At 47.9% G+C, this 26,566-nt stretch overlaps 1 protein-coding gene across 3 annotated transcripts in view; it reads right to left on the bottom strand.

The window, feature by feature from the left end:
- Nucleotides 1-26,566, bottom strand: part of STARD8 (StAR related lipid transfer domain containing 8) — a 68,083-nt gene that overhangs the window by 23,718 nt on the left and 17,799 nt on the right. The window contains exon 1 of one of the 3 annotated variants that reach the window (XM_079987949.1): nt 21,151-21,425. The exons of the other annotated variants lie outside the window; for them this stretch is intronic. The gene's annotated coding sequence lies outside the window, so the exon portion shown is untranslated. Of the gene's footprint in view, nt 1-21,150; nt 21,426-26,566 lie in introns of those variants that run through there. 3 annotated transcript variants of the gene reach the window in all.

Genomic DNA, 26,566 nt, shown 5'->3' with positions numbered 1-26,566 from the left:
AGCAAAGATTGTGATATTGTTGCAAAACTGTCTGGAATTGATACTGCATTTGCCTGAAAGCTGTTTTGCAACACACACACACACACACACACCTGAGGGTCATCTAGTCCAACCCCTTGCAATGCAGGGACCGTAGCTCAAGAACACAATTGTGAGGAAGTAGGATATGCATCAAATAATTTTCCCGGAGAGGGAGGTTGGTAATTCTAGTAAAACTTGCTCACTGGGTCTTAACTTCTAGCCTCAATGTAATCCAAAAAGCCTCCGCTGACACACCACTGATCCCAACAACAAGGCAGTAGGGGAAAGACTGCAAAAAGAGGATACCCCCAAAACTAGGCACGCATATGTTTCCCAGGCAAAAGGCTAGGAAGGAACAATTGGGGGTTTTAAGCAGAGGTTGGATGGCCATCTGTCATGGATGCTTCAGTTGTGACTTCTGCATTTATTGCGTATATATTTTTAAAACTTATTGGTTTCCATTGTCAAATGCTTTGAACTGAGGTTGTGCTGAAGTAAAACAGAATACAGTGGTACCTCGGGTTACAGACGCTTCAGGTTACAGAGTACGCTAACCCAGAAATAGTACCTCAGGTTAAGAACTTTGCTTCAGGATGAGAACATAAATTGTGCTCCAGCGGCACACCGGCAGCAGGAGGCCCCATTAGTTAAAGTGGTACCTCAGGTTAAGAACACTTTCAGGTTAAGAATGGACCTCCAGAATGAATTAAGTTCTTAACCTGAGGTACCACTGTAGCTTGACAGGCACCTAACCAATACCTGGATAAGCAGTAATGTTTTCAAATTTGTGATTCCTGCACTGCAGGGGGGGGGTTGAACTATATCACCCTCAGGGGTCCCTGGCAACTCTACAGTTCTAACTTTCCCTCCCGCTCCCCCCTTATTTTACAAATTGAACAGGACTGCCTATTTTACTATTTAAAACAAATAAAGTCACAAGAACACCTGCCTACGCCATGGTCAAGCTGGGCATTTAGAAAAACTTGACAAAGCACTCAGCTGAGCAGAGGCAAGGAGGCATGGAGACACAACTCAGATGTTACTGCTCAACCACACAACATGCCATGGCCTGGTGACAGGGCAGCCCCTCCATGCTCGCCTCCCCCCCCCCCCACTCATCTGTCCCCCCCCCCTCTACAATTCTAGGACCCTACAACCAAAGTTTCCCCATCCGGCTTTGCCACAGCAAACAACTTGCGACCTATTAGTGAAACATAAAAAGAACCCTGCAGGATCAGGCCCATCTAGTCCAGCATCCTGTTCTCAGTTAGCCCAATCGGATGCCTGTGGGAAGTTCGAGTTCAAGAGCCGCTCTGCCCTCTTGCGGTTTCCAGCAACTGTGATTCAGAAGCATTGCTCCCTCCAACTGTGGGTAGCAGAGCACAGCCATTTGTGCCTAGCAGATAGGCATGTTCAACAAATAAAAGGCCTCGAGGAGGATGGAAGAGGCCACACTCAGGAGAACGTCTCTCTGCAAGGCTTGGGAACAGTCCGGACCATCCCATCCTGCCCACATGACTGCAGCATTTATCCATCGGCAGTGCTGTCCTGCCCTGGGCCTCAGCGCCAGCAAACCAAGGACTCTGCCTGGAACTTCCACCCACACAGGAAGAGCGAACAGCATGCGCCAAATATGATCTCACGGAATCGCAATGCAAGACAGCAACAGCGTTCTGGATGTTATGGGGAGCATAGAAAAGGAAGACACCCTCCCTCCCTCTCTCGGGGGTCAGTCTGCAGGTGGAAGGCTGTCCGTTAAAGCAGCTGCCTGGGTCCCAAACAAAAGATGCTGGCTTCTAAGCAAGCCCACCAGCAATTCCACTCAGATCACAGGATCCCACCCCAAGGGACCAGGCTGAGGCTGCTTTGAGCAGCTGGATGAACCTTGACTGTCGGTTTGGGAATTATTAGCTCCCACGACTGGGTCCAGGATGGAGTCACAGAACCATAGAATTGTACTGTTGGAAGGGACCCCGAGGGTCATCCAGCCCAACCCGCCTGCAATGCCGGAATGACAATCGATCCCTGGGAAGTGGCCACCCAACTTCTGTTTAAAAGCCTCCAATGAATTGCAGGATCAGAGAGGGGGAAGGCACACCCAAGGGTCGTCGAGTCAAGCCCCGTGAAATGAAGAAGCCACAATGATGTTTATAGCAGTTTAGCTTTCAGACCTTCCTCCCATGGTGTGTAAAAGAACCAGCACTTCGCATTGTGCTCAGAAGCAGAACAGCCATCACCCCATAGCGTCACAGAATCACAGGACCATAGAACAGTCCAACCCGCAGCACTGCAAGAAGCACTGCTGAAGCATTCATCCAACTCCTGCTTGAAAACAGCCAAGGAAATAGAGTCCACCAGCTCCTGAGGGAGTCCACTCCACCGTCAAACAGCTCTTACTGTCAGAAAGCTCCTCCTGATGTTTAGTCAGAATCTCCTTTCTGTCATTTGGGGCGTTTGCCAGGTGAAGAATGTTAAGTTGTAGGTGAACATATCAGACGACACAGCGATTTTTCAAACAGCTCCTGTTTATTCACAGGCCAGAACAGAACTGAACTGAAGGATTCAGCCAGCCTGCTTATATAGAGCTCCAGCACAACGCAACAGTAACAACTTTCTGTAACTATCCACTCACTGAACGTCACTTTCAATTCCTTATTTGCATATGTGGACCTAAGTGAAAACTATCTACAGTATCCCCCTGCTGGCCCAGGGTGAGAACTTCAGTACATAACAAAGAATGCAGAGACCAAAGGCCTTTAGTTGGGGCTCTGCACAACCTGGTGCCCCAGCGCTGTTGACCCAACAGAATAGACTTTAACTGGTCAAACCAATAAGTTCCATACAAGGTGGAGAAGCGAGCAGACTCTCCGCAACCTACAAGCATCCATTGCAGCCAAACATCCAGATCCACTGCTGGTATGGAAAACATCACGCAAGCAGCACGTGGGTCCTGTGGTTTGGACTGGTGGTTTTTCCCCAACTGTCTCAAAATACTGCCTGTGTTTACTGACAAGTCCCTGTTACCCTGTTTCCACATTAATTTGCATCTTAAAAAAAAAAGTATGAAAAATTAACTTGTGTATTTCATCTCCATGCAGGCATTTCTAAATGTGCTTCATTTTAGAACATTACACATTTTGATATGTTTTTTGAGCTGAGACTTGTCACTACCCACTTTGGAGAAGTGCAATATCTGTAGGGTAATTCTTTTCCGATCCATGTATTTGTCTGGGAGGTGCAAACAGTCAATTTTCTTTCAAAAATCAAAGAAACCCAGACCAAACTGGATTCCTCTCATAGAACTGTAGCGTTGGGAGGGATCCCAAAGGTGATCTAGTGCAAGCCCCAGCAATGCAGGAATCAAGGCGAAAGAATCCCTGACAGGTGGGTCTCCTTCCTTCCTTCTAAGTTGCTCCCTGAGAATAGCCTGGGCTTCACCTGCCAATGCAGAATTTGTCCTGGTCCTCAATGTTTTCAAAGCCAAGATTCTTCCCCACTTTGGTACCTGAAAGGCACCTCTTTCTTTGCAGAGGGACGGAGTGGGTGTTTCAGCTCCTTGGGGTCCCATCCTCCTCTCCCCAACTTTTGGCGTTCAACCCAGCTCTCCACAGGAAAAGCCTCCTTCCCACTCGCTCCTGGGTGGACCTTCCTGTTGCTCAGGGCTCCCGTGGCGCCAGAAGATGAAGCCGCAATGTTGTTTCCTGTGAAAAGGGAGGGTGGTTGTCTCCCTGGAGGAATTCCAGTCACCCAGAATTTGAGGAAAGCTCAGGATCCTGAAACAACTCTCCTCTGCAAATATGTAAGATCAGAGGGATTCAGAAGAGAGGGACGGAATGTATATGGAAGGCATTGCAAGGACCCAAAAGAGCAGATTTAGAGCCCAGTCTTGTGTGCATTTACTCAGGTGCAAGCCCTGCTTCATCCAAGGAAGGGTAGGGAGAGCTGGTAACAGCGAGCACAGCAAAGAGGGAGAGCGTCCATCTTGCCTCAGCTGCAAGAGACTCTCGGTGGCCTTAGGCACTCCGTTGACAATGGAGCGGCCTGTCTTGCCGGGGGTTGGACTGGATAACCTCTGGGTTACCTTCCTACACTGCCATTCTATGACTCCAGGACAACCTGGGAGTTCCCCTCTGTGATCTAACAGTCCCCATGGGTGGAAATTTGCCCGGCATCTCCGGAGGAGACTGAGAGGTGATAAGAGCCACCTTCAAATATGGCTTTCACGTGGAAGATGGAAGGAAGCTTGTTTTCTGCTGCTCCAGAGAAGAGGACCCAAACCAATGGATTTGAATTGCAAGAAAGGAGATTCCCATTAAACATCAGGAAGAACTTTCTGACGGTAAGAGCTGCTCGACAGTGGAACGGACTTCCTCAGAGGCTGGATGGGCATCTGTCAGGGATTCTTTAGTTGTGATGACTCTTGATGACTCTTGGGGGACCCCTCCAACTCTACAATTCTGTGATTCTATGCCATAAAATGCCCTTACCAGATGAAATGTGGAAATGAGGTCTGTAGGAAGAAGGATGCTGACAACAGCAACAACAACAACAACAACAACAACAACAACAACAACAGAGAGGCAGCTAGTGCCAAACCCTCTCCGTCCTTAAGACTGTTAAGCAGCTGCAGTGCCAGGAGACAAATACCCGTGACCTCCTCTCCACCCGCACGGTGACAAACAGGCCTGTCAGAAATGGTTTCCGAAGCATGTCATGGGGTCCCAAACAGAGAAAAGAGCCGTCCTTTGTACACAGGCGTATCCTTGGCAGGAATGCAGGGAAGATTTCAAAACAGGATGCAGAGAGTGATTGGCCTCAGGCAGCATTGCTGAACTGACAGTCAGGGGCTGTCTGGATGGAAGGAGACTGGCCAGCGAGCTGCCTACAGTCTCTCTGTGGCCATGCAAGTCACCAAGTAGCTTTGGCATGTCTCTGATTGCTGTTTGTTCCAATTGAGCTTTAAAGAGCAGGATGGCGGGGGGAGAGATGCTCCAGAGGGAAAAGGAAAGGGATGCTTGGAAATGGAGCGCAGCCTGTTCCTGGAAAGATCTGAGGAAAGGGAAGTGAGGATAAGCCCTGAAACTGAGGAGCAATACACAACCTGGCATGGCAATTTGCCACCTAAGAATTCCCCACTTTCCCCCACAAAGCATGATTCAGACCAGCTTTTACCGAAAGAGGGGAAGAAACAAAGGTTTGTTGCTTCTGCAGAAAGGCCAAACGCACCTTAACGCTTATTCCTCAACTGCAATCTCTCCCCTCAGAGATTTTAATCCTTATTTATCTTCCATTGATATGGACCTCTTTCCGCTACACTGGATAGGAGGCTAAGGTTGCCAGATTTTTCAGAAATGTTATCCGCACAGGCAGAGTGTGTCTCTGAGCAGGTCCAAAGTTCTTTGAACACAGCAAGAAGCAGCCAAATGCCACGAAGGGCCAGCAGAACGCCTGACCTCCTGAAAGGAACCCATCCCCTCCTTTGACTGGGCTGCCTCCACCTTCCTGGCCTCTTCCTGAATGTGGGGGCTCTGTTGGTGGTCCTACAAATATTTCCACTGGCTAGAAAGGAAATCATGTCGGGCTGCAACCTGACCTCGCTTCACCAGATGAGATTTAGCTAACTTAATCCATTGGTTAAAATTTACAGAAGGGTAAAAAGCAAAATTCCCAGAGCAGGAAGCTTGTTTTGCTTCCATTGTTTTTGAAGAGGGGTGAAAAGAGAGAGATTGTGCCGAGGAAGAAGAAGAAGAAGAAGAAGAAGAAGAAGAAGAAGAAGAAGAAGAAGAAGAAAAAGAAAAAGAAGAAGAAGAAGAAGACAGTGCAGTTTCCCTCTGTTCAGGTTTTCTAAGCACTGATATTCACAAGAAGACACATATCTTTTCAATGTGCAATGTTTATAACTAGCTAAGATAGAACAGGTCAGACAGCAGGAAGCATGAAAGTTAGGATGAGAAAGAAAGAAGGAAGGAAATGCAGCAGAGTTTCAGCTCATTTTCTGGACTGCTTGGGTTTTGCCTAGGAATCCACAGCACATGGGACATAGCTGCAAAAAGGCAGAGGAGCCCTCCTGAGGGACGAAAGGTGGCAATCTTGTGAAGGGGGTGCATCCTTTAGCAAAAGGGAAATGAAAATCCAGAGTTTTCCAAGGGGTGACTATTGTGCTTAGCTCTCCCATTCAGAAACTGCCCTCAAAGGCAACAGGCAATCTCTCCTCCCCACCTTTCTTCGGTGAGGAGAAGAGTTGTGCAATCCTGAAGACACCACAAAATGGTGTTGTGCAAACATGATAAAGCTGGAGGAATTTTACTGGTATGCATGGATCTCCTAAGAGGTTCTGGGCTTGTCTGTGCGTTGCAGCATTTTGCTACTAGGGGTGCCCAGAGAAAGTATCTCGTCTACTCCAACCCAGACCCAGCCAACTGGAGAACAGGGATTCGTGTCATTTACAAAACCAAGCTTATAAACAATGGACATGCCAAAAAGGATCATAGAATTGTAGGGTTGGAATAGATACCCTAAGGGACACCTAGCCCAACCCTCTGCAATGAGAGGCATAAAAATACTTGGAGTGATGATGGAAGAGGAAAAGAGAGAACACCCTTATTTTATTCCCTTTTCGAATGTAAAAAGCACAGTTCCTGTTCTGAAATTTATAAGTTTCTATTTAAGGGTAAAGTTAAGGCACTTTACCATTCATTCATACTGCATGCCCCCCCCCCCCACCCGCCCGCCAACGTGGCAGTTTTTGTTATGTACTGAAGTTCTCACCCTGGGCCAGCAGAGGGATATTCTAGATACAGTGGTGCCTCGCAAGACGAAAAGAATCTGTTCCGCGATTCTCTTCGTCTAGCGGTTTTTTCGTCTTGCGAAGCAAGCCCATTGACGGCTTAGCGGATTAGCGCTATTAGCGGTTTAGCGGCTTTTAGCGGCTTAGCGGATAAGCAGCTTAGCGGCTTAGAAAAAGGGGGGGAAGGGGAAAAAACCCACAGGAACTCGCAAGACATTTTCGTCTTGCGAAGCAAGCCCATAGGAAATTCGTTTTGCGAAGCACCTCCAAAATGGAAAACTCTTTCGTCTAGCGAGTTTTCCGCCTTACGAGGCATTCGTCTTGCGGGGCACCACCGTAGTTATGGAAATGAAAGATCGAAAGTGACGTTCAGTGATTGAATAGTTTTAGAAAGTTGCTACAGTTACGTTGTTCTGGAGCTCTATATAAGCAGGCTGACTGAGCTCTTCAGTTCAGTTCTGTTCTGGCCTCTGAATAAACAAGAGCTGCTTGAAGAATCGCTGTGTCGTCTGATATGTTCGCCCACAACTTAACAGTTTTAGCTTACAGTCCTGCTGTAACTTGGACAACAATTCCCATCATCCCTGACCACTGGTCCTGCTAGCTAGGGATGATGGGAGTCATAGTCCAAAAACAGCTGGAGACCCAAGCTTGGGAAACACTGTTGTACCCAATACTTAGATTCCTGTGTCTCATATGTTTGTTTACTAGCACCCGACGAAGGGTAAAAACCCTCTGCAGACCTTCCCTGAACAACACGGAAAGACTGGTGCTTAGGTGAATGCCTGAACATGCCTTCAATTTCTAGCAATTACACTAGAAGACGGGTGAGCCACATCTAACCTGTGGTCCAGTCTTGGCCCTCCAGTTTAGCCTGTGAGGTTCCTTCTCCCAAACCATACCTAGTTGACACTGCCCGGTCAATGCTGCCAACACAGCAGCATTTAACCAACCTCCCTCCATCCCTTCAGATTTGGTGCTTCAGGACTTCCAGACACTGAGTCATCTGCTAACCTTGTGATGTCAGGTGATGGACAGGACAGATTTGCTCACCTGTGACATTTGGCCCAAGAGGCCCATCTTGCTAAGCTGGGGAAAACGATTGCCCACTGCTAACAAACAACTTTATGATGATGGCAACAACATCAACAAGGAGGAAATCCCAGTTAATTTGCCCAAACTCACAGTACCAGTGGGACAGGTGGAATAGGCATCTTAAATAAGCTAATAAATAAGCTAATAAACTAATATTAAACTAATTAATAATAAACTAAGCTAATAAACTAAATAAGCTAATAAACTAAAAAAATCCCCAATGGGGGTGGGGAAAAGCAGGGAGGGGTGGAGAGACTGCAATACCAGCTTCCTTTGCCTTCCCCCATCGTGACACGAAGTTCAGTTGACTCTTGAGAAAGTTTTTAATCCCTTTTCCGTAGGAGTTGGCTACAGGGTCACTGCTTTCAGAGGTTAAGCTCCAGAGGTTAAGCACCAAATTCCTATGGTTGTTTAGTGAGATGCTCACCCACCGCATAACCCCAATTTAAGTGGGATTTTCAGGCTCACATGAATGAGAGGTTGCTTCTGGTCAGGTAACCATGTGGAAAGGCTGTGCCAAATCTGAAGATCGACAGCTGCTGGCCACCTTGTCAGAAGCAAGATTCTGTTTTGAAGGTCCCCCTTTCTTTCTTCAGGAAGTCACCAAAAAAGAATCTTAGAGCCCCAAGGCTCATCTAGTCCAACCTTCTGCATTGCAGGAATATGAATAAAGGAGGAAATGGCTTCTTATCAAAACTGAAGTTGAACAAATGAAAAGAGGAATTTTTGAAGAAAAAATATGAAATTGGGTGAAGACATATCGGGACTGAAACTCCCATCACACTTGGCTTGTTCTATAATTTTTCTCTTACCTGGAATGCACCACAAGAAACCTGGCAATATTTAGACCATCGTTATCTGACGAGTCAATATTATAATGGTGGTGGGCTCTCTTTCGCTGAAGGTTTTTAAAAAGAGGTTGGGTTTCTATCTGTCAAGGATTCTTTAGCTGTGGTTGCTGTATTGCAGGGGCTTGGACTAGATGACTTCTGTTTAAAAGCCTCCTGCGAATTGTAGAAAAATAAAAATGTAGAGTTTGAAGGGACTCTGAGAGTCATCTAGTCCAAGCCCCTGCAATGGAAGAACCACAGCTTAAAGAATCTCTGACAGATGGTCCCTCAACTTCTGTTCAAAACTTTGAATGAATCCTGGATTCAGGTAGGTAGCCATGTTGGTCTGATGCAGTCGAAATAAATTTTAAAAATTAAAAAAATTGTCCAGTAGCACCTTAGAGACAAACTAAGTTTGTTCTGGGTATAAGATGTTCTGAAGAAGTATGCATACACACGGAAGCTTATACCCAGAACAAACTTAGTTGGTCTCTAAGGTGCTACTGGATAATTTTTAAATTTTATTTATTTATTTATTTAATGAATCCTATAATTCTAAGGTTGGAAGGGACCCCAAGTGTCATCTAGACCAACCCCCTGCAATGTACCTCACCTGAGTGCTAGCAGCAACACAAACCTGTATAGCTCAAAAATGGAAGACATTACACGACATGCATCTCTTTCTCTGCAGGACAAAAATGTGTGGGTTCTGGCTATCACTGAGAAAATAACCCACAAATTAGTGGTTTCTTAAGGCAGAGAAGATCCGGAACATTTCTGCAATGTTTGGTAGGACTTTATTTCCCATGTATCAAATTCAGATACACAAGATTCTTTCCCGAGGCCAAATTGCAAAATGTGGGTATCATGGAGTGTTTGGGTTTCTTTTCTTTAAATCTATTTTCTATCACCTATCAAACTCACGCGCTAAGCCAACTGCTGGTGTCTTGACACCATCCACTTCAGCTAGCCAACCATAACATAGTCCATCTCTCTTCCCTTGGGCTCTATGTTGCTCCATCTTTGGCTTACCTAAAAACGATCCCAGGATGTGCTGACCTTGCAAATCCCTTGGCCCAAGGGGCCAGAATGGGAGAGAGGTGCCCCCAGAATTGTTTTCTCTTGATCTTCTATCCCCTCCCCCTTTCCATTTTCTCAAAGGCAGAAAGAACAGCACTGGGAGAATATTAGAAAACATCTTTTGCGATGGTATTGTCCAAAATAGAGGGGCACAAAACTAAGGCACTTCTCACTTCCCCTCTGCTAGCCAGATCTCAAACCCAAATAAATTTGTCCAGGATTCTCACATCTCCAAAGCCGTGTGTGTGTGTGTGTGTGTGTGTGTGTGTAGACCAGATTTCACCTCTGCTCACCTACAAGAAACAGAGCCAACAATGAAACAATGGAAGCCATTGACATGGGGTCAGGAAAACTGCCTGCGTGCGATGAAATACTATCTTCAAACAAGATGTGTTTGGATAAGCCCGGTTTCGTAACTCGCTTCTTCCGATGTGAAAAAGTCACAATAACAGAAAGCAACACGGTTGTAAGTTCGGGCATTTCAACATCTCATACAAGGAAATTGTGGGATCAGTGTTGGATGGGACCCCAAGAGTCATCGAGCCCAATCTCCTTCAGTGAAGGAATCACAGCTAAAGATGACCACCCAGCCTCTGCTTAAAAACCTCCCATGAAGGAGAGTCCACCACCTTCCGAGGGAGCCTGCCGCTTCCCATTTTCTCATCACAAGTTTTTAGACACGCGGGTGGCGCTGTGGGTTAAACCACAGAGCCTAGGACTTGCTGATCAGAAGGTTGGCGGTTTGAATCTCCGTGATGGGGTGAGCTCCCATTGCTCGGTCCCTGCTCCTGCCAACCTAGCAGTTCAAAAGCACATCAAAGTGCAAGTAGATAAATAGGTACTGCTCCGGCGGGAAGGTAAATGGCATTTCCAGCCGCTGCTCTGGTTCACCAGAAGCAGCTTAGTCATGCTGGCCACATGACCCGGAAGCTGTACGCCGGCTCCCTCGGCCAGTAAAGCGAGATGAGCGCCGCAACCCCAGAGTCGGCCACGACTGGACCTAATGGTCAGGGGTCCCTTTACCTTTACCTTATGTTCTCTTTGCCTACCTGGTCATTTTGTAACGTGTCTGAGGCACGGTGGATGCTGTAGTTTTAGGGCAGTAGGTGACACGGTCTGTCACCTCCCTCTGCTTACCGATAGATTTGGTGGATTCAATAATATATGATATTATTCCCCTTTAACATGCATCCCACCCATGAAGAGTAATGGGTTTTATTCCATACTATGTTTAAAAGTATACTCAGCCTATTTTTATTGTACCAGCCTGATGCGTATTTCTGTTGTTGTTAGCCCAATTAAAAAAAGAAAACAAAAAACAGGAGCAGTTTATAAAGTATCCATATAGGGACAGCTTGCATGACCTTCTTCCTTCCCTGAGGGAATTGACACAAGTCAAGGAGTGCAGATTTCTTTGAGGGAATCTGTGGTGACATTAAGAAAAATCTGGTTCTCTCTGTTCCAAGCCCGCCACTTTGGTCCCAGCCCTCTTCCGCTTCCAGCGCTATGCCAAATATAAACTTGCCTACAGGAAATGCCTTTAAAGAAACCAGCACCTCCCTGAATCCTGAAGAAGGCAAGGAAATAAACCATCTCAGCTCATGAAAGAAGCTACTCTGCCCCATCCTGCTGGGGAGCAGCCTTAACCCCTTGTGTCCTGCAAATGCTCATGGAACCAGTCGGGAGATGGGAAACAGAAAACAGGATAAACCTCAAAGTTACGCTTTCGCTTACGAAAACGAATAGAAGGACGACGCTCTGCAATGTACCTTCTATCTCTTAACATGACCGTTCCACCGAAATTGGACAACTGGGTTATTTCCTTCACCAGAATGGCTAATTCTGGGTTCCCCCTCCAGTTCTGTGCTACTACAATCTTCAGAACAAAGTTGCCTGAAGTTAACAATGTGCTTTAGGGTATGATTTGTTGGGTGAGGTTTCCAAAAAGCCGGACACATCCCAGCTCCCGGGCAAGTGATAATTTCAATAAAGAAGTGGTCTGAACATTGATTTACTTATGATTGTCATGTAAACACTCCCATGACGTTTTCGTTCATCACACACGTTCATCGTTCTGCACACGGGTATGATTATTACTATATTTATTAGTTGCTTTCCCCTCATAAGGAAACTCAAAACAACTTACAAAAAATAAAAATAAATAAGAGGAGCCTTGCTGGATCAGGCCAGTGGCCCATCTAGTCCAGCATCCTGTTCTCACAGTGGCCAACCAGATGTCCCCAATGGGAAACCCGCAAGCAGGATTTGAGCACAAAAACACTTTCCCCTCCTGTGGCTTCCAGCAACTGGCCTTCAGAAGCCTTGCTGCTTCTGAGCATGGAACGAGAGCATAGCCATTGTGGCTAGTAGACTTTGATAGCCTTATTCTCCTCCCTGGAGTTGTCTAATCCTATTTTCAAGCCATCTAGTTTGTTGGTCATCACTGCCTCCTGTGGAAGTGAATTTCATTGTTAAACATACCACAGTTTATCATCTCTCTCTCTCAAAAAAAAATGTTCAAAGCAGTTTCACGGTAAATTCCTATTTTTTTTAAGAGTGCCGAGACATGAGTACACCCAGCACTTTTCCTGCCCCCTCTCTGAATTTCACTGTGGGGGTAAAAGTAACATCATGTCAGATTATGGGAGACAGGAAGGAAGATCTCTTTCAAGATCCAGTGAGAACATTTCCTCTGCAAATGTCCCACTTCCAAGAAATCTCCGCCCCCTGCTGCCACCAAACCAACGGCTTAGATAAGAACAGGAAAACATTAAAGCATCAAAGATAATAATAATAAAGCAGTGGAGATAGACAAAGAGAATATAAACTTAAGCTAAAGCATTAAAAGCAGCAGCGGATAAAACCCTGAAATCAGAATGCCAGCAGGCAGATTGACATCTTCTTTACCTGGTCCTCAAAAAAGTGAGCACCAGGGCGCATGATTTAAGAGAGCCAGGGAGCTGTAGTGCTGGCTAGGACTTGGGAGACCAGGGTTCCAATTCCCACTTGGCTCACCTTGGGCCAGCCACTGCCTCAGCCTAGCCTACCTCAAAGGGTTGTTGTGGGGTGTTAATTGAGGAGGGGGAGGGCAATGCAAGACACCTTGAGCTCCGTGGAGGCAGAAAAAGGTAGGATGCAATAAATGAAATAAATTATTTCACATATGGGTTAATTAAGTTCAACCTGAATAACTTGCTGTGTTTGTTGATTGTTCTACTCCTAGGATTCTCGCCAGGCAGCCTGGGTTAAAAGGAGAGAGAAGGAGAGACTTCCAGGCACCTCCCTAGGTTCAGATGTCCAAAGAGCAAGAGGAGGATCTGCAGCGCAAAAGGTCAGGGAAACTCCGAGGAGAGGAAGCCACAGAGCCCTAAAGTGCTGTTAATGTCACTGCTCCCCCTTCAAATAGGACGCAGAGTTGAATGAAGCAAGACACGCAGTCTCTCCGTGACAAAGTTCGCTTCCGCATCACCCAGAGGAAAGGCAGGTGGCTGGGGAGAGGGGGGAAGCTGCTGAGCTCTCAAAACCAACCTTTCAGCAGACAGCAACCTTTCTTTTTAAAAAAAGATGTACCAGACCTGAGTATGGAGGGAGGGAAGGGTCAGCTTATGAGCCAGTGGCTAGAGTGCTGGGCTAAGGCCCGGGAGATGGATCCAGCCCAATCGCCTTCTAAATCCAGCCCACGGTCAGTCTGGGAATCAGCGTGTTTTTACATGAGTAGAATGTGTCCTTTTATTTAAAATGCATCTCTGGGTTATTTGTGGGGCATAGGAATTCGTTCATTTCCCACCCTCCAAAATATAGTCCGGCCCCCCACAGGTCTGAGGGACAGTGGACCGGCCCCCTGCTGAAAAAGTTTGCTGACCCCTGGGCTAAGGGCTCCTCCACACTCCCACTTCTCCTGCATTTTCTAGGCATGGGGCCGAGCGGGTTTTTCGTTTGCCACTTTCCCCAGCGATACCCGCCATTGACCACTGAATCGGAACATCAACCTGCAGGAAACCCGACTGACGTTTGTTCTGATTCAGAGGGAGAAAGCAGGCTTTTCCCTGGGGGAAAGCAGCGGGATGAGCAGAAGTGTGGGGAAGCCCTGAAATGTGGGGGCAAAGACCAGGGTTCAAATCCCCACTTGGTCATGAAGCTCACTGCATGCAGCTTTGGGGGCTAGTCACTGTCTTCTCTCAGCCTAACCTACCCCACAGGGTTGTTGTGGGGATTAAACAAGGAGGGGAGAACCATGTGTATGCCACCTCAAATTCCTTGCAGAAACAGGTGGGATATAAATACAACAAACAAAACATTTTCTGGGACCCCAGGTGTCCTCTAGCCCAACCCCCTTTGATGCTGGAATCACAGCTAAATAATAGCTTTTTATAGTAAAGGTAAAGGGACCCCTGACCATTAGGTCCAGTCATGGCCAACTCTGGGGTTGAGGCGCTCATCTCACTTTATTAGCCGAGGGAGCTGGTGTACAGCTTCCAGGTCATGTGGCCAGCATGACTAAGCCGCTTCTGGTAAACCAGAGCAGCGCACGGAAGCCCTGGATAGGTTCCCGCCGGAGCGGTACCTATTTATCTACTTGCTCTTTGACATGCTTTCAAACTGCTAGGTGGGTAGGAGCAGGGACCGAGCAACGGGAGCTCACCCCTTCGCGGGGATTTGAACCGCTGACCTTCTGATCGGCAAGTCCTAGGCTCTGTGGTTTAACCCACAGCCCCACCCGCGTCCCATAGTTTTTTTATAGTTATAGTTTAATTACTTTTTAATTATCTTTTTTCAGCTTTCTGTATTTTATCTGTGTGTGTTTTCAACTTGTGTAAGCCACTTTCGGCCCCAGTCTGGGGAGAAGGTGGGGTGGATAAATGAATAAACAAACGGCGTCTTCCTGACAGATGGTTTTCCAACCTCTTTAAAAACCTCCAATGAAGGAGGTTCCACCGCCTTTAATGTCTAGCGACCCGGATGTCTCCATTAACACACACGCAAAACAGATAATGTTAAAGGCTGCATTTGAACAGCGACCAGGTGCCCCAGCTCAGGTCTGCTGATTCCTATTGGGCAGGAGAGGAGGCCAACCACAACTGCCCCCAGTCCAAGGTAGGAAGTGGGCTGCTTGCCCTGGGACAAAATTACCAAGCCTTCCTTCTACATGCCCTCCCGATGCAGGGAGAGCCTCTTTCCAAAGTTCACATGAGTATTATGTTTCGGCTGGTGCCTCCTACGTGCACCAGAAGTTTCGTCAACGGAGAGAACATCTGGATCTGGATAAAATGCAGAACCCAACTGGCTTAATTGGGAGCAGAGACTCTGCAGCTCCATCCAGGATGTTTTTCCTGTACAGCTCAGAGGTTCGGTTAAGGTGGCCTCTAGGGATTTCCTGCAGTTTATCTCAGCAAGCGGAAGGCAGATTAATGGAGCAGGTTGAGGGAAGGGGATGAGCAGAGACTGGAAGCCCCTTTCCCCACCCTTATGTCTCAAAAGAGGACACCCATTTCTAACAGAAACACCTTAAATTGTGATTGAATTATTCCCCAATGTTGTGGGAAATGATCCACCCCAATACTACGTTTTGTTCCTGGCATGGCAATGGAAATGTTATCTTAAGAACACCAGAAGAAGAATTCATTTATTCCTCATTTTCTGTCTCTTTTTTGGGAGGGAAGGGGGAGTAACTGAGTCACTCTCTTTGATGTAACAGATCTGTGGAAGTGTGTGCAAGACCGTTTCTGGCACCATATGACAAGTGCCGTTTCCTGATAAGCGACCGTTAAAATGGATAGTCAAACAGTGCCGTTGCTGTACGCTCCGTAAATGTTCCCGGGCACACGCTGGCAGGGTAATATGTCACTTATTAAGTGCTCAGCCAAGATAAACCAGGCCTGGTTCACTCCAAAATGAGGGACGCTGAGTAGAACAAAATCTTCTCCAGTTTCCCATGCAAAGCTGGTTCGTTCGTAATGGAGGGATTATCTTCGGGCTCATAGCTGAGCTTCTGTGATCAGCAAATGAGCAGGAAAGAACCATCCCCCCACGGAAGCAAAGAGATGGGCCAAACCTGCCCATGTGCCAACCAACCAGCAGCTGACACAACAGTCGGTGGCAGTAGCTGGAGAGGAGGCCAGAGAGGCGGTTCAAGGAATGGGAAAGCCACCCTCACTCTGCTTTCACAACCCCAATGCTACACTTCAGTCGCCGTCACTCCGAAAGGAAAAGGAGCCCGCAGCAGCCCCAAAGGCCATTCTCAACTCATCCAAATGGTGGTATTTTTCTCAGGACGCAGCTGTGATTGCTGCCTCGCAGGGGGTTGGACCACATGAGCCTTTGGGTCCCTTCCAGCTGTACAATTCTATGAGTCTATTGACCCCCATCCTTTAAGCAGAGAGGATTCTGGGAAGAAAGACTGGCAAGGCCTTGCCTTTCCCCAATGCGTGTCAAGACATTCAGTCTGTTCCATCTTTCTCTCATCCTTGCCTCTGTGTCCGCCATAGATGCTTCCCCAATCTGTCCCCCCCCCCATGTTTGGGGCTACCAACTCCCATCAGCCTCCGACAGCACAGCCACTGGACAGGGGGTGATGGGAGAGCCTTATCTTGAAGTCATCCCAAATCTGGATCCTAGAACTGGGGTGGGGTGTGTGGAGAACTTGGCAATGAAATAATCTCTGCAAGGAGCTACAGAGATTATGTCATTATCAAGTCCCCTACCCCCATTTAACCTAGATCTATGTTCTGTTATAGGTGTGGGGGGGGTCAGTCTGGATGACACCCAGGGATCCCTTCCAAAACCTGTGCTTCTGTGTGGGTGAGGGTAGAAAATGCAAGAGGAAACCAGCAAAACCAGTCCTTTAGCTGGCCAGTTTAAGCACCTCCATTTACATATAGAAAGAGTTTGCCCTGTGGTCACACAGACATGGGTGGGCCTTTTCCCACCCCAGCTGGCTGAGTGCCACCAGTCACCCTAGGATGGGGAGCAACAGGCCAAGTGTGTGTGTGTGTGTGTGTGTGTGTGTGTGTGTGTGTGTAAGAGAGAAAGAGAGAGGGGGGGGTTGGCTGATGCTGGAAGCCGGAGACACAGAGGTTTATATTGTTCTGTGCTGAACCCAAAACTGAGTCTGGGGCTCCCCTGGGAACCTAAGGGAAGTCTGTGGGGAGAAATGCTGGGGGGTTAATGCTATGAACCCTTCTCCATCCTCTGCTCAGGTTGTTCATGTGCATAAATAAAACCGTAGTTCCGAAAGACACCACAGACCTTCATTCCCAGGAAAGTAACCCCTGGGAAAATCACAGGCATCCCAGAGTCTCTCACCACTCAGAGATTGGGGTTTCTGTAGTTTAAGTCTACCAATTCCGCTTCTGTCCAGACTCTGTCCAGTTCCAGGTTGTCCAGCTATTTCATCAGATCAACTCCTTTAGGAGCATTGCCAAACAAGTCACATTCAAATGGGGTCTTGAGACTGGCGACATCCCTCTCAGGGCAGAGCGAGCAAGGAAACAAAGGTCTCCTTTACTTTGAAACTTCGGGAGCCCCCAGTGCCAGCAAGCGTGACTGTAAGTATACAGAGGTGACTTTCAGGGAGACACGGCGCAAGGAGGGTCATTGCAGCTCAATTATTAACTGGGCTGGAGGGGGACCCCTGACTTTACTGGAATGCAGCCTCCCTCAACGGCCATGTTCCGGATGCCAGGGAATGTGCCGGAACTGTGCGCAAAGGTTAATGGATTCATACTCCATGCAAAACATAGCCCTCCAAACTCGGGTCTCTGAGAGGGCTTTTCCCAAGCACTGCAGTACTATCCCCGCCTTGCTGCTAACCCAGTTCCCCTGTTGTTGCCTCAAGGGGGAAAGAAGGGATTCCTTTGCTTTAAATGGCACAGGGAGAGCCCAGGTCTGCTCAGTTTCTCAAGGGAAGGCACAGGGCGACGCAGAAGTCGCCTCACGTTACCCAGTTGCCTTTCCTACAAATACTGAAATGCGCAGGGGCTCACAGTGGTCCCTCGCTGGTGAGGAGAGCACTCTGCACGCCTGCAGGGGCACTGTTATCATCTTTACCGATTCACACATGCCAGGACTTAGCCCGCTCAAGAAATAAAGGAGCTCCAATCCAGAACTCACTCTGGTGACCCCTAGCACCCTTTCCAAAGAAAGAAGAGATGGATTTGGGCCCTGGCCACCAATGCCTCTGACTGCCACAAAGAACAGGCAATGTGTGACCTCATTCAACCCTCCGGAATGATAGACAAGGAATTGCAACAGAAAATGGTTAATATGGATTATGTTGGCCTAATGTGCTCCTAAAGTAGCACTAAAGAGATTAGGAGAAATATAATGGGGAGAGGGAAGACATTTAATCCTATTTATTTTGGAATCAATTCTTATTCCTTTGTTTATTTATTGCATTCCTATCTAATTCTTCTCCTCCAAGAAGCTCAAGGTGACATATACAGCTTTCTCTACTCATTTCACAACAACCCTGTGATGTAGATTAGACAGAGAGGCAGTGACCGGTCCAAGCTCACCCAAGGATCTTCATGGCCAGGCAGGGATTTGGTCTCCTAGGTCCCAGTCTGGCACTAAACCACTAAATAACCACTGTCCATTATAGTGCAGGGTGAACACCCAGCCCTGGACTGTGATCTCCTCCAGAGGTGGAGGTCACCTACTGCAGCCACTACAATGCTTTTCCCAATTAGAGCTTCCTTTGTATTGGGGGGTTCTTTAAGGAAAGATCAGCAACAGCAGCCAAGTTTCCATAGGAGGCGGGTGCCCCACTACCACCACTCATGGGCTCTGCCCCTCCAAAGCCAAGCCCTGAGGAAGTGGGCAGACCCCTCTCAACTAGGCAGGGCAGTGGAGAGGCCCAACAAGCTAGGCCAGCACTCCACAGGAGCTGACTGCGCACTGGGGGATCTTTCCAGGAATACCCCACAATGCACAGTGGTTCCTCAGCTAACCAGAAGCTACGGAAGGCATATCGCCCAAAGCCAGGAAGTATAGATGTAGGTGAAGCTCTTCCAAGCCAGCCTGGGGAAACAATTCTGGGGCTTCTTAAAAAACCCCAATTTTAAATCAGAGGAGAGTTTTCAAAGTCTGAAGGTTCTTCCCTGGCTCAGGTTGAAATCCAAGCTGGAGGAGAATTCACGGCTTCTCTCATCACCAACTATCTCCAATATTCAAGACCCTTCCTATTCCTAACACTCTCCCCCCACACAGAGCAATGGCAGGAGTAGCAGCAACATGCATGGAGAGCAGAAACCGACAAGCCTGAGCCAAGCCAAGTACTCTCCCCTCCTGCAGTTTCCAGCAACTGGTATTCAGAAGCATTGCTGCCTATGACCTTGGAGGCAGAGCATAGCTCTCTACTCCATTAATTTGCTCAGTCCTCTTTTAAAACTGCCTAGGTTGGTGGCCATCACTGCCTCTTGCAGGAGCAAGTTCCACAGTTTAACTATGCGTTGCATAAAGTCCTTTCTTTTCTCTGTCCTGAATCTTCCAACGTTCGGCTCCATTGGCTATCCACAAGTTCAAGTGTCCTGAGAGAGGGAGAGTTTATTTGTCTCTATTCACTTTCTCCATGCCATGCCTCATTGTATAAACTTGTATCTTAATCACCTCTTTCTCGCCTTTTTATCTGAAATAAAAAGTCCCAAACACGGCAACTTTTCTTCGTAGGGGACTTTCTCTGTCCCTCCATATTTCAAGGACTTTCAAGATGACCGTCCTATATTTGAAGAAGTCCTTTATTAGAACTTCTCTCCAACCCAAGATAAAGGAGTAGGGGCCTTGATCCTGCCCATCAATAGTTAGCACCCGGAGAGCAGACTGAGCAGGTCACCTCGCCCACCTGACCAGGTAAGGCCTTAAGGGGAGGGGGGAGGGTGTTTCGGGGGAGACGGGCTTGTCTTCCAAGCCTCAGGAAATGAACCAAATTATTCTGGCCCTCGGCAAGCGGGGGCAAGCTCAGCCATCTCTGTCAATAAGTGAGAAGCTACAGAAAATACAGACATAACTATAGGCAGATATTTGCATTTCCTTTTTTGGAGGAGGAAAATACTTCTAATAATCCATTCTTCAATTCTGACACTAAATCTGGGGTTGTAGTCAACCAGGACCCAATAAAATTAGGGATCCTAACTAAGTCACATCAAAGGTCTACTCTGAGCAGGACTAGCGCTGAATAGCACTATGTTTTCCCTGCCCATGACTCACAGTTTTCCATATGGATGGAAGAGAGCTCATAGTTAGGCCATGTGTTATTTTGGGGTACAACAGACCCAGAGGCCTGGAGACAGGGCAGGCTGCAAATTACGAAAAATATGAGAAATAAGTATCTGAATTTTCAGACTGAAACGCAGCACCTGCCAACGCAATGGGCCCTGACCACTTCAACAAGAGTCGTTTTGACAGTGGAATGGACATCCTTGGAAGGTGGTGGACTCTCTCTGTTTTTTTGACAGAGGCTGGAGGGTCATCTGTCAAGGATTCTTTAGCTGTGAGTCCTGCATTGCAAGGGACTGGACTACATGGCCCTTGGCTATACCTTCCACACTACAGTTCTGTGATTCTACAGCCTCAAAGAGCAGGGGCCAACCAGCGTGGGTTGAACTGTGTGTGTGTGTGTTTGATGCCACCACTGACTTCTTTTGTGCCATGTGCACGGATCAGGACCACACCTCCAGTGTAGCTCCCACTGGGGATCTCACCCACTCAGTTTGTCGATCACTTACTAAAGGGCCCACCTGCTCAGCACCCACCACTCCGAGAGGCTGGAAGGGAGCCATGCGCATTTTACTCTGTCTTTCCTGCATCACAAAATAAGCAAGACGCAACCCAAGAACTCCCATAATCACATAATACACACACACACACACACAGAGTGCTCCCATAGCAAAAGACAAGGAAGAGCAGCAACGGAAGGAGCTCCTGCAACAGTTTAGAAGGCTTATGAAACGTTTGTACAAGCAGAGAAGTCCTCCCTTGCCATGCACCGAAACCAGTAACGTCTCCTGGGAGAGAACGGCCTCGGAATGGGGCACATATAACCGGACCCACACAGACACCATTTTTCTGTTCAGGCAGGTCAAGTCGATGAAGTGAAAACAGGATTGCCAGGTCATCATGTGAGCGTCAGGCGCTCCTCGGGGAAAGTTATGACTCTTCAGAGCCAGAAAGCAAAAGACTGAGGGGGGGGGGAGAGAGAGAGAGAGAGAGAGAGAGAGAGAGAGAGAGAGAGAGAAAGAGAGAGACAGACAGACAGACAGACAGACAGACAGACAGACAGACAGACAGCTTCACCACTGAACTGACAGTATCGGAGAGCATTTTGCTGCAGTGACTATTTACCTCGAGTTGCCTTGCTCCATGTCCCGTGTTGAAAAACTGTGCCTGAGGTACCAGGAGAAAACTCCTTGGCTGTCAAAAATCCTTGGGAGATTCAGTCGCTTCTTCTGCTGGGGCAGGGCAAAGGCCGGAGGCAACATGCCCCCAGAGTTATACTTACACACACACACACACACACACACACACACACACACACACACTTTGTTGCCAGCTCCAGAGCAGCAGCAGCCGAAGCAGCTGCTGCTCCTTGGCCGTTGTCAATTGCAAAAAAATGAGGGTTGCTGCAGGCACAGGTGGCCAAACTGCTGGAGCTGCCTCCTTGCGCCCGCCCCCTGAGGCTTCTGGCCAATCGCTGAAGCAACAGGAAAGCCTGCCAAACAACTGGGCTTTCCCCTTAACCCTTGACAAAACCTCATAAAACAGTCACCGATTCCTTGCTAACGCAGAAGCCCGTAGGAGGGATTGCAAATGAGCTTTGTGGGGAACAGGGATTCTTTCTTTCATCAGATTATCCACTGAAAGGGTCATCCAGACTGAATGAGGGGGAAATATGAGCCAGGAAAATGGTCGACGATGCTGTCATGTGCTGCCTTGCAGCGGGTTGGTCTAGATGACCCTTGGATCCCTTCCAACTCGATGATTCTATGGTTCTATGTGGATGCTGTCTTTGTGTGGGTTGTATATACCCACTGTGAATGGTCTATGTATGTATGCTGTGTGCAGTACTTTTCCGGTTAATTTTTTTTTTTTTTTGAGGCGCCAATACTCCTATTTTGATAAAAGTGCCAAAGGTTCCAGCAAAAAATGGCTGCCATGGGCAAGAAAAGTCCTGTACATACTCTATATGTGGGTTTAAGCATATCCCTTACATCTGGCTGAGAGGTTTTGGGGGGAGCTCATGTCACCTCAGCCCAGCACAGCGAGAAGAGTTAACTGTGGGTTTAAAAACAAGGATTCGTGTGACTCAAAGGAACATAATCCACTTTGGAGAGTTACATAAGGTAAAGGGACCCCTGACCGTTAGGTCCAGTCACAGACGACTCTGGGGTTGTGGTGCTCATCTCACTTTACTGGCCGAGGGAGCTGGCGTTTGTCCACAGACAGCTTCCGGGTCATGTGGCCAGCATGACTAAGCCGCTTCTGGCGAACCAGAGCAGCGCACGGAAACACCGTTTACCTTCCTGCTGGAGTGGTACCTATTTATCTACTTCAACTTTGATGTGCTTTCAAACTGCTATGTTGGCAGGAGCTGGGACCAAGCAACAGGAGCTTACCCTGTCGCAGGATTCAAACCGCCGACCTTCTGATCAGCAAGCCCTAGGCTCTGTGGTTCAGACCACAGATAAACAAGGATTCATGTGACTCAAAGGAACATGATCCACTTTGGAGAGTCACATTAGTACTTGCCAAAATCTACCTTCCGTTTTCTTGAAATGTTTTCTTCCTCTGAGAACAAGTTTCTTCCTCAATTCTGGGGGTAACTGAGAATTTCTTGAGAACTCAAAGATTGTGGGGCTTTATGGCTTAAGGTGGTATATCTGTCTGCACACGTTCCACTACCTCAGAAGGTGATGGATTCTCCTTCTTTGGAAAGGTTGAATGTGCGCATCTGTCAGAGAATCTTAAGCTGCAATTTCTTCATTGCAGGGGGTTGGACTGGATAACCCTTGGGGAGTCCCTTCCAACCCTAAAATTCTCTGATTCTATCTCTCATACTGAAAAGCAGCTTTGCTTGTCATTCACCAGAGCACTGCCATTTTGGCCCCAAACAGGGGTGTCATCTGGGGGGGCCGTGGGGGCAGTCCCCCCAATATTTTCAACTTTGTGACAATCCTCAAAAGGACACACCAGGGCGCCTGTCAGGAAGGTGGTTGGTAGTGTAGGGAATCCTGAGCTGAGTGTGCCTGGCCAGGTTGGGGGCGCCGTGTGTGATGTCATGCACGCGTGGCAGCCCCCCCCCCCAATGTTGGGGGCAACTCAGCACCTCTGGCCCGAAACAAGACACCCCTTCACTCAGCTCCAGATCCCCACCCTGCCCCATTCCCAAAAGACTTCAGTACCTGCCACAGGTAATGTGGGGGAGGCAGCGGCTAGGGAAGAGAGCTGCGGAAGCTGAGGGCGGTTACTTTCCATCAAGCATCATCTTTGACTAGAAGCTTCACAGAGATCCAGGTGGACCACATCCAAGCATTTCCACCTCTATTAATAAAAAGGTGGTGGGGTTTTGCACACCCCTCCTGCCTTCAAAGGTGGGCTGCATTCCCTCTGGCACCCCTCTGCTTGGGGCTGACAGATTTTCCACACCTCTGCAAACCTGGCAGCGCTCTCCATTTTGTCAAAGGACAGGACCGTGTGGGCTATACAAGTCCTTCCAACATCAGAAAGTTAGGCTATACTGTACCTTGAAACCTTATCCATCCAAGTTATGCATTTCCTACAATAAACAACTTTATTATTTTCTGACCTGCAAACATCTGTGTGTGTAAGAGAGAGAGAGTCTACTCTCTCACTCAGATTTGCCAGCTCAAATGCTACCTAATGAAAAGTGTTAGTTAGTTTTGCCCCTGTTCCCCCATTACTCACTCCCCAACAATATGAAACCCATTATTCCCTCTAGGACTGAGAACACAACCATCCCTTCAACCCAACCCACCCTTAATCTGAAACATGTGCACAAGCCTGGATTCGAAGGTCCAGAAATCGCAACGGCTTCGTGTGAGACCCTCTCTGTTTAATCACGCGCACCCCATAAAGACTTTGATCCCTGATGCCTCCCTTGCCAGCTCCGCAGCTGTGTTTTCTCACCTGCCAAATGGCAAAGAGCAATCCGAGAAACCTTCCAAGAGCATCACACAGAGCAATCCGAGAAACCTTTCCAACCATCACACAGGGCGGTTCCCTCTCCCAGACGACCTGTCGCACCAGCACTGACCAAGAGGAAGCCATCAGCAAAAGTTACAAAGTATTTCAAAGCTCCTTGGTTTCTCCCCACCCAGTACATGGTTAGAAGGAAGCGCAGGGTCTTCACGCAAGCCCATTTCGATGCTTCCCTCTTCAAAGCCGCACCTTCGTTGAAACAACTCTAAGCCAACTTTTCCACCATAAAGTAGGGTACCCACAAAAAAGGCAAGTCAAAAAATATGGTACAGATTAAAGAGAAGACCTCAGAAAGCTGGACAGAGTAGGCTTCATCCAGCAGCACTCTTCTTATTTATCCCGTCGACAAGAGTTATAAACTGCTTATTCAACAAAAGCCTTCAAGCCCCTCGCAAAACATGATGCACAATTTTCATGGCAAAATGCTGAAAAAACCAAAAGCTGACATAAGATTTCTCAATTTTCTCAAAATATTAATAAACTGTGTGAGGTTTAGAATCTAGTGGAAGAAGCTGTTGAACCAGCTAGTCTAGTGTTTTTGCTAAAGGTGACTAGTTAGGTCCTTGCCATTTACATGTCCAGAGAGTTACCTCTGTTGCCATAGAGACAAATGGCTGGGCCTTTTCCCACCTCACCTGGCAGGATGCCAGCAGTCAAGAGGGAAAGGGGAGCTGTGCAAGAGTTGGTATGAGAGAGAAGGGAGGGAGATATGGATTGTGCTGCAAGCTGGAGACACAGAGGCTTTTCTTGTTCTGTGCTGGACTCGAAGCTTCCCTAGGAACTGAACGAGGCGGCAAAATCTATTGGGGTGTTGTTAACTCTGTGAGCCTCTCCATCCTATGCTCAGGTTGGATGTATGGGTAAAGAAAACCATACATCCCAAGACACCACAGTCTCCTTTGTCCTTCCCCTCCAAGGGAACCGAACCTTGGGGAAGCATGCAACATTATTTACAAGACGGCAAGTCCCTTTGAGCTCACTGCATTAGATGTGCACAGGATGGCACTGAGAGAGTCCACAAATTTTGCCATGTAAATATTTACATATTGCTTCATTCCTGTGCTGTAGGGGGGTCAGACTAGATGACTCTTGGGGTCCCTCCCAGCTCTACATTTCAAGGATTCTGTGTCACATGTAATGCAGCTGGATGTGGCGAAACCCAACCAAGTCAATGAACTGAAAGCTGGGAAGTGAATTGAAAGGAGGCTCCCCACTACTGAAGTCTCCATAGGAAGCGAGAGGTATCGGAAACTCTGCCACATGGTTGGCATGCTCAGGAACAACCTCTCTGTGTCAGTGGCTTCCTAACCATAACCCTGCATTGAGCTCAACTGCTTAACAACAATGCAGCCACATCCTCTTCCTGCCTTGCCACCATCTCCTCCTCCTCCTCTGCCACTGGGCAAAAAAAAAGCCACATCCAGCCCCCCCCCCCCCCCGCATCCTCCTTGAACCTGTATTTCCAAACACCACAGAAAGCGGGGGCTCCTCAGGAACTGATCTCTCAAATGAAGCTTCAGTTCCTCCAACCGGATCCTTATGCTAAAGATGAGCAGAGACGGGCGTTCCCAGGGAATGCGGGGGAAGGGGGCAGGGGCAGGGGACTCCCTTAGTGGGTTGCGAGAGCCCCAGTTGTGTCTCCCCTTGGGAGGAAGTGGGAGGCTTGTGGGCCAAAGGGTTGTGGCGAAGGTGCTGGAATTGTCTGTGTAAATACATTTGAAAATAGCTGGCTTTGTTGCAACACAACCCAAATGGGCATTAAGCCTCACAGCCTGGCCATCTGCAAGGCCCGCTTTCGCCAGGGAGAGAAAGAGCAAAACATGGAGTGACTTTGGGACAACTGTGATTCGACCTACCCCCCATCACCCCCCAACTACTGCCCCCACCCCCCAAAAAAATGTGCTTGTGGGGGAGCTGAAACTAGATCAGAACTGGGCACTATTTCACTGTTTCCAACCAGGGCCCCCTAGATCAAGTAAAACAATAGGACTACTTAAATAACTGGGCAATCATGTCGGTTCTGACATCCCCCCCAAAAAATGTCCTGCCCCCCCAACAAAATTCTGGCTACACCCATGTTTCCATGACAGCTTGAATCTCGCCCCCTCCCCAAAGCATACATGGTGCACATATGGTTTTTCCCTATGAACTGTTTGGGGGGGGGGGCAGCCTATTTACATCAGGAAAGTGGCAATGATGAAGCCCCTTTGAACCTAAACACAATGCCTTCCATCTGGAATAGGGGTAGCCACTGTTCTATTGGGGATGGTGAATGCTGTAGATTCAGTAATGGGTCTCTGGGCATGTTCTTCCATAAAATAGAGTACCTTTCTTCAACAGCATAGTTAGGAGGTGGGGTGTGTGTGTGTGTGTGTGTGTGAAAGACCTTTTGTTTAAAACAGACATCAAGGTACTATTGCAGAAGGATGTACTCTTAATTGCCAAACATACACCTGACAGAAAACTTTTCAGCAGGCATTAAAAAGTTGGCACAGAATGCATCTCTCTATTGGCAGAGAGTTCCGCAGGCCTGGGCTGGTGA

Source organism: Podarcis cretensis (assembly GCF_951804945.1).
Source record: "Podarcis cretensis genome assembly, chromosome: 8".
Classification (NCBI taxonomy): Eukaryota; Metazoa; Chordata; class Lepidosauria; order Squamata; family Lacertidae; genus Podarcis; species Podarcis cretensis.
Note: the sequence above shows the minus strand (reverse complement) of the source record. Positions and strands in the feature narration are given on the sequence as shown.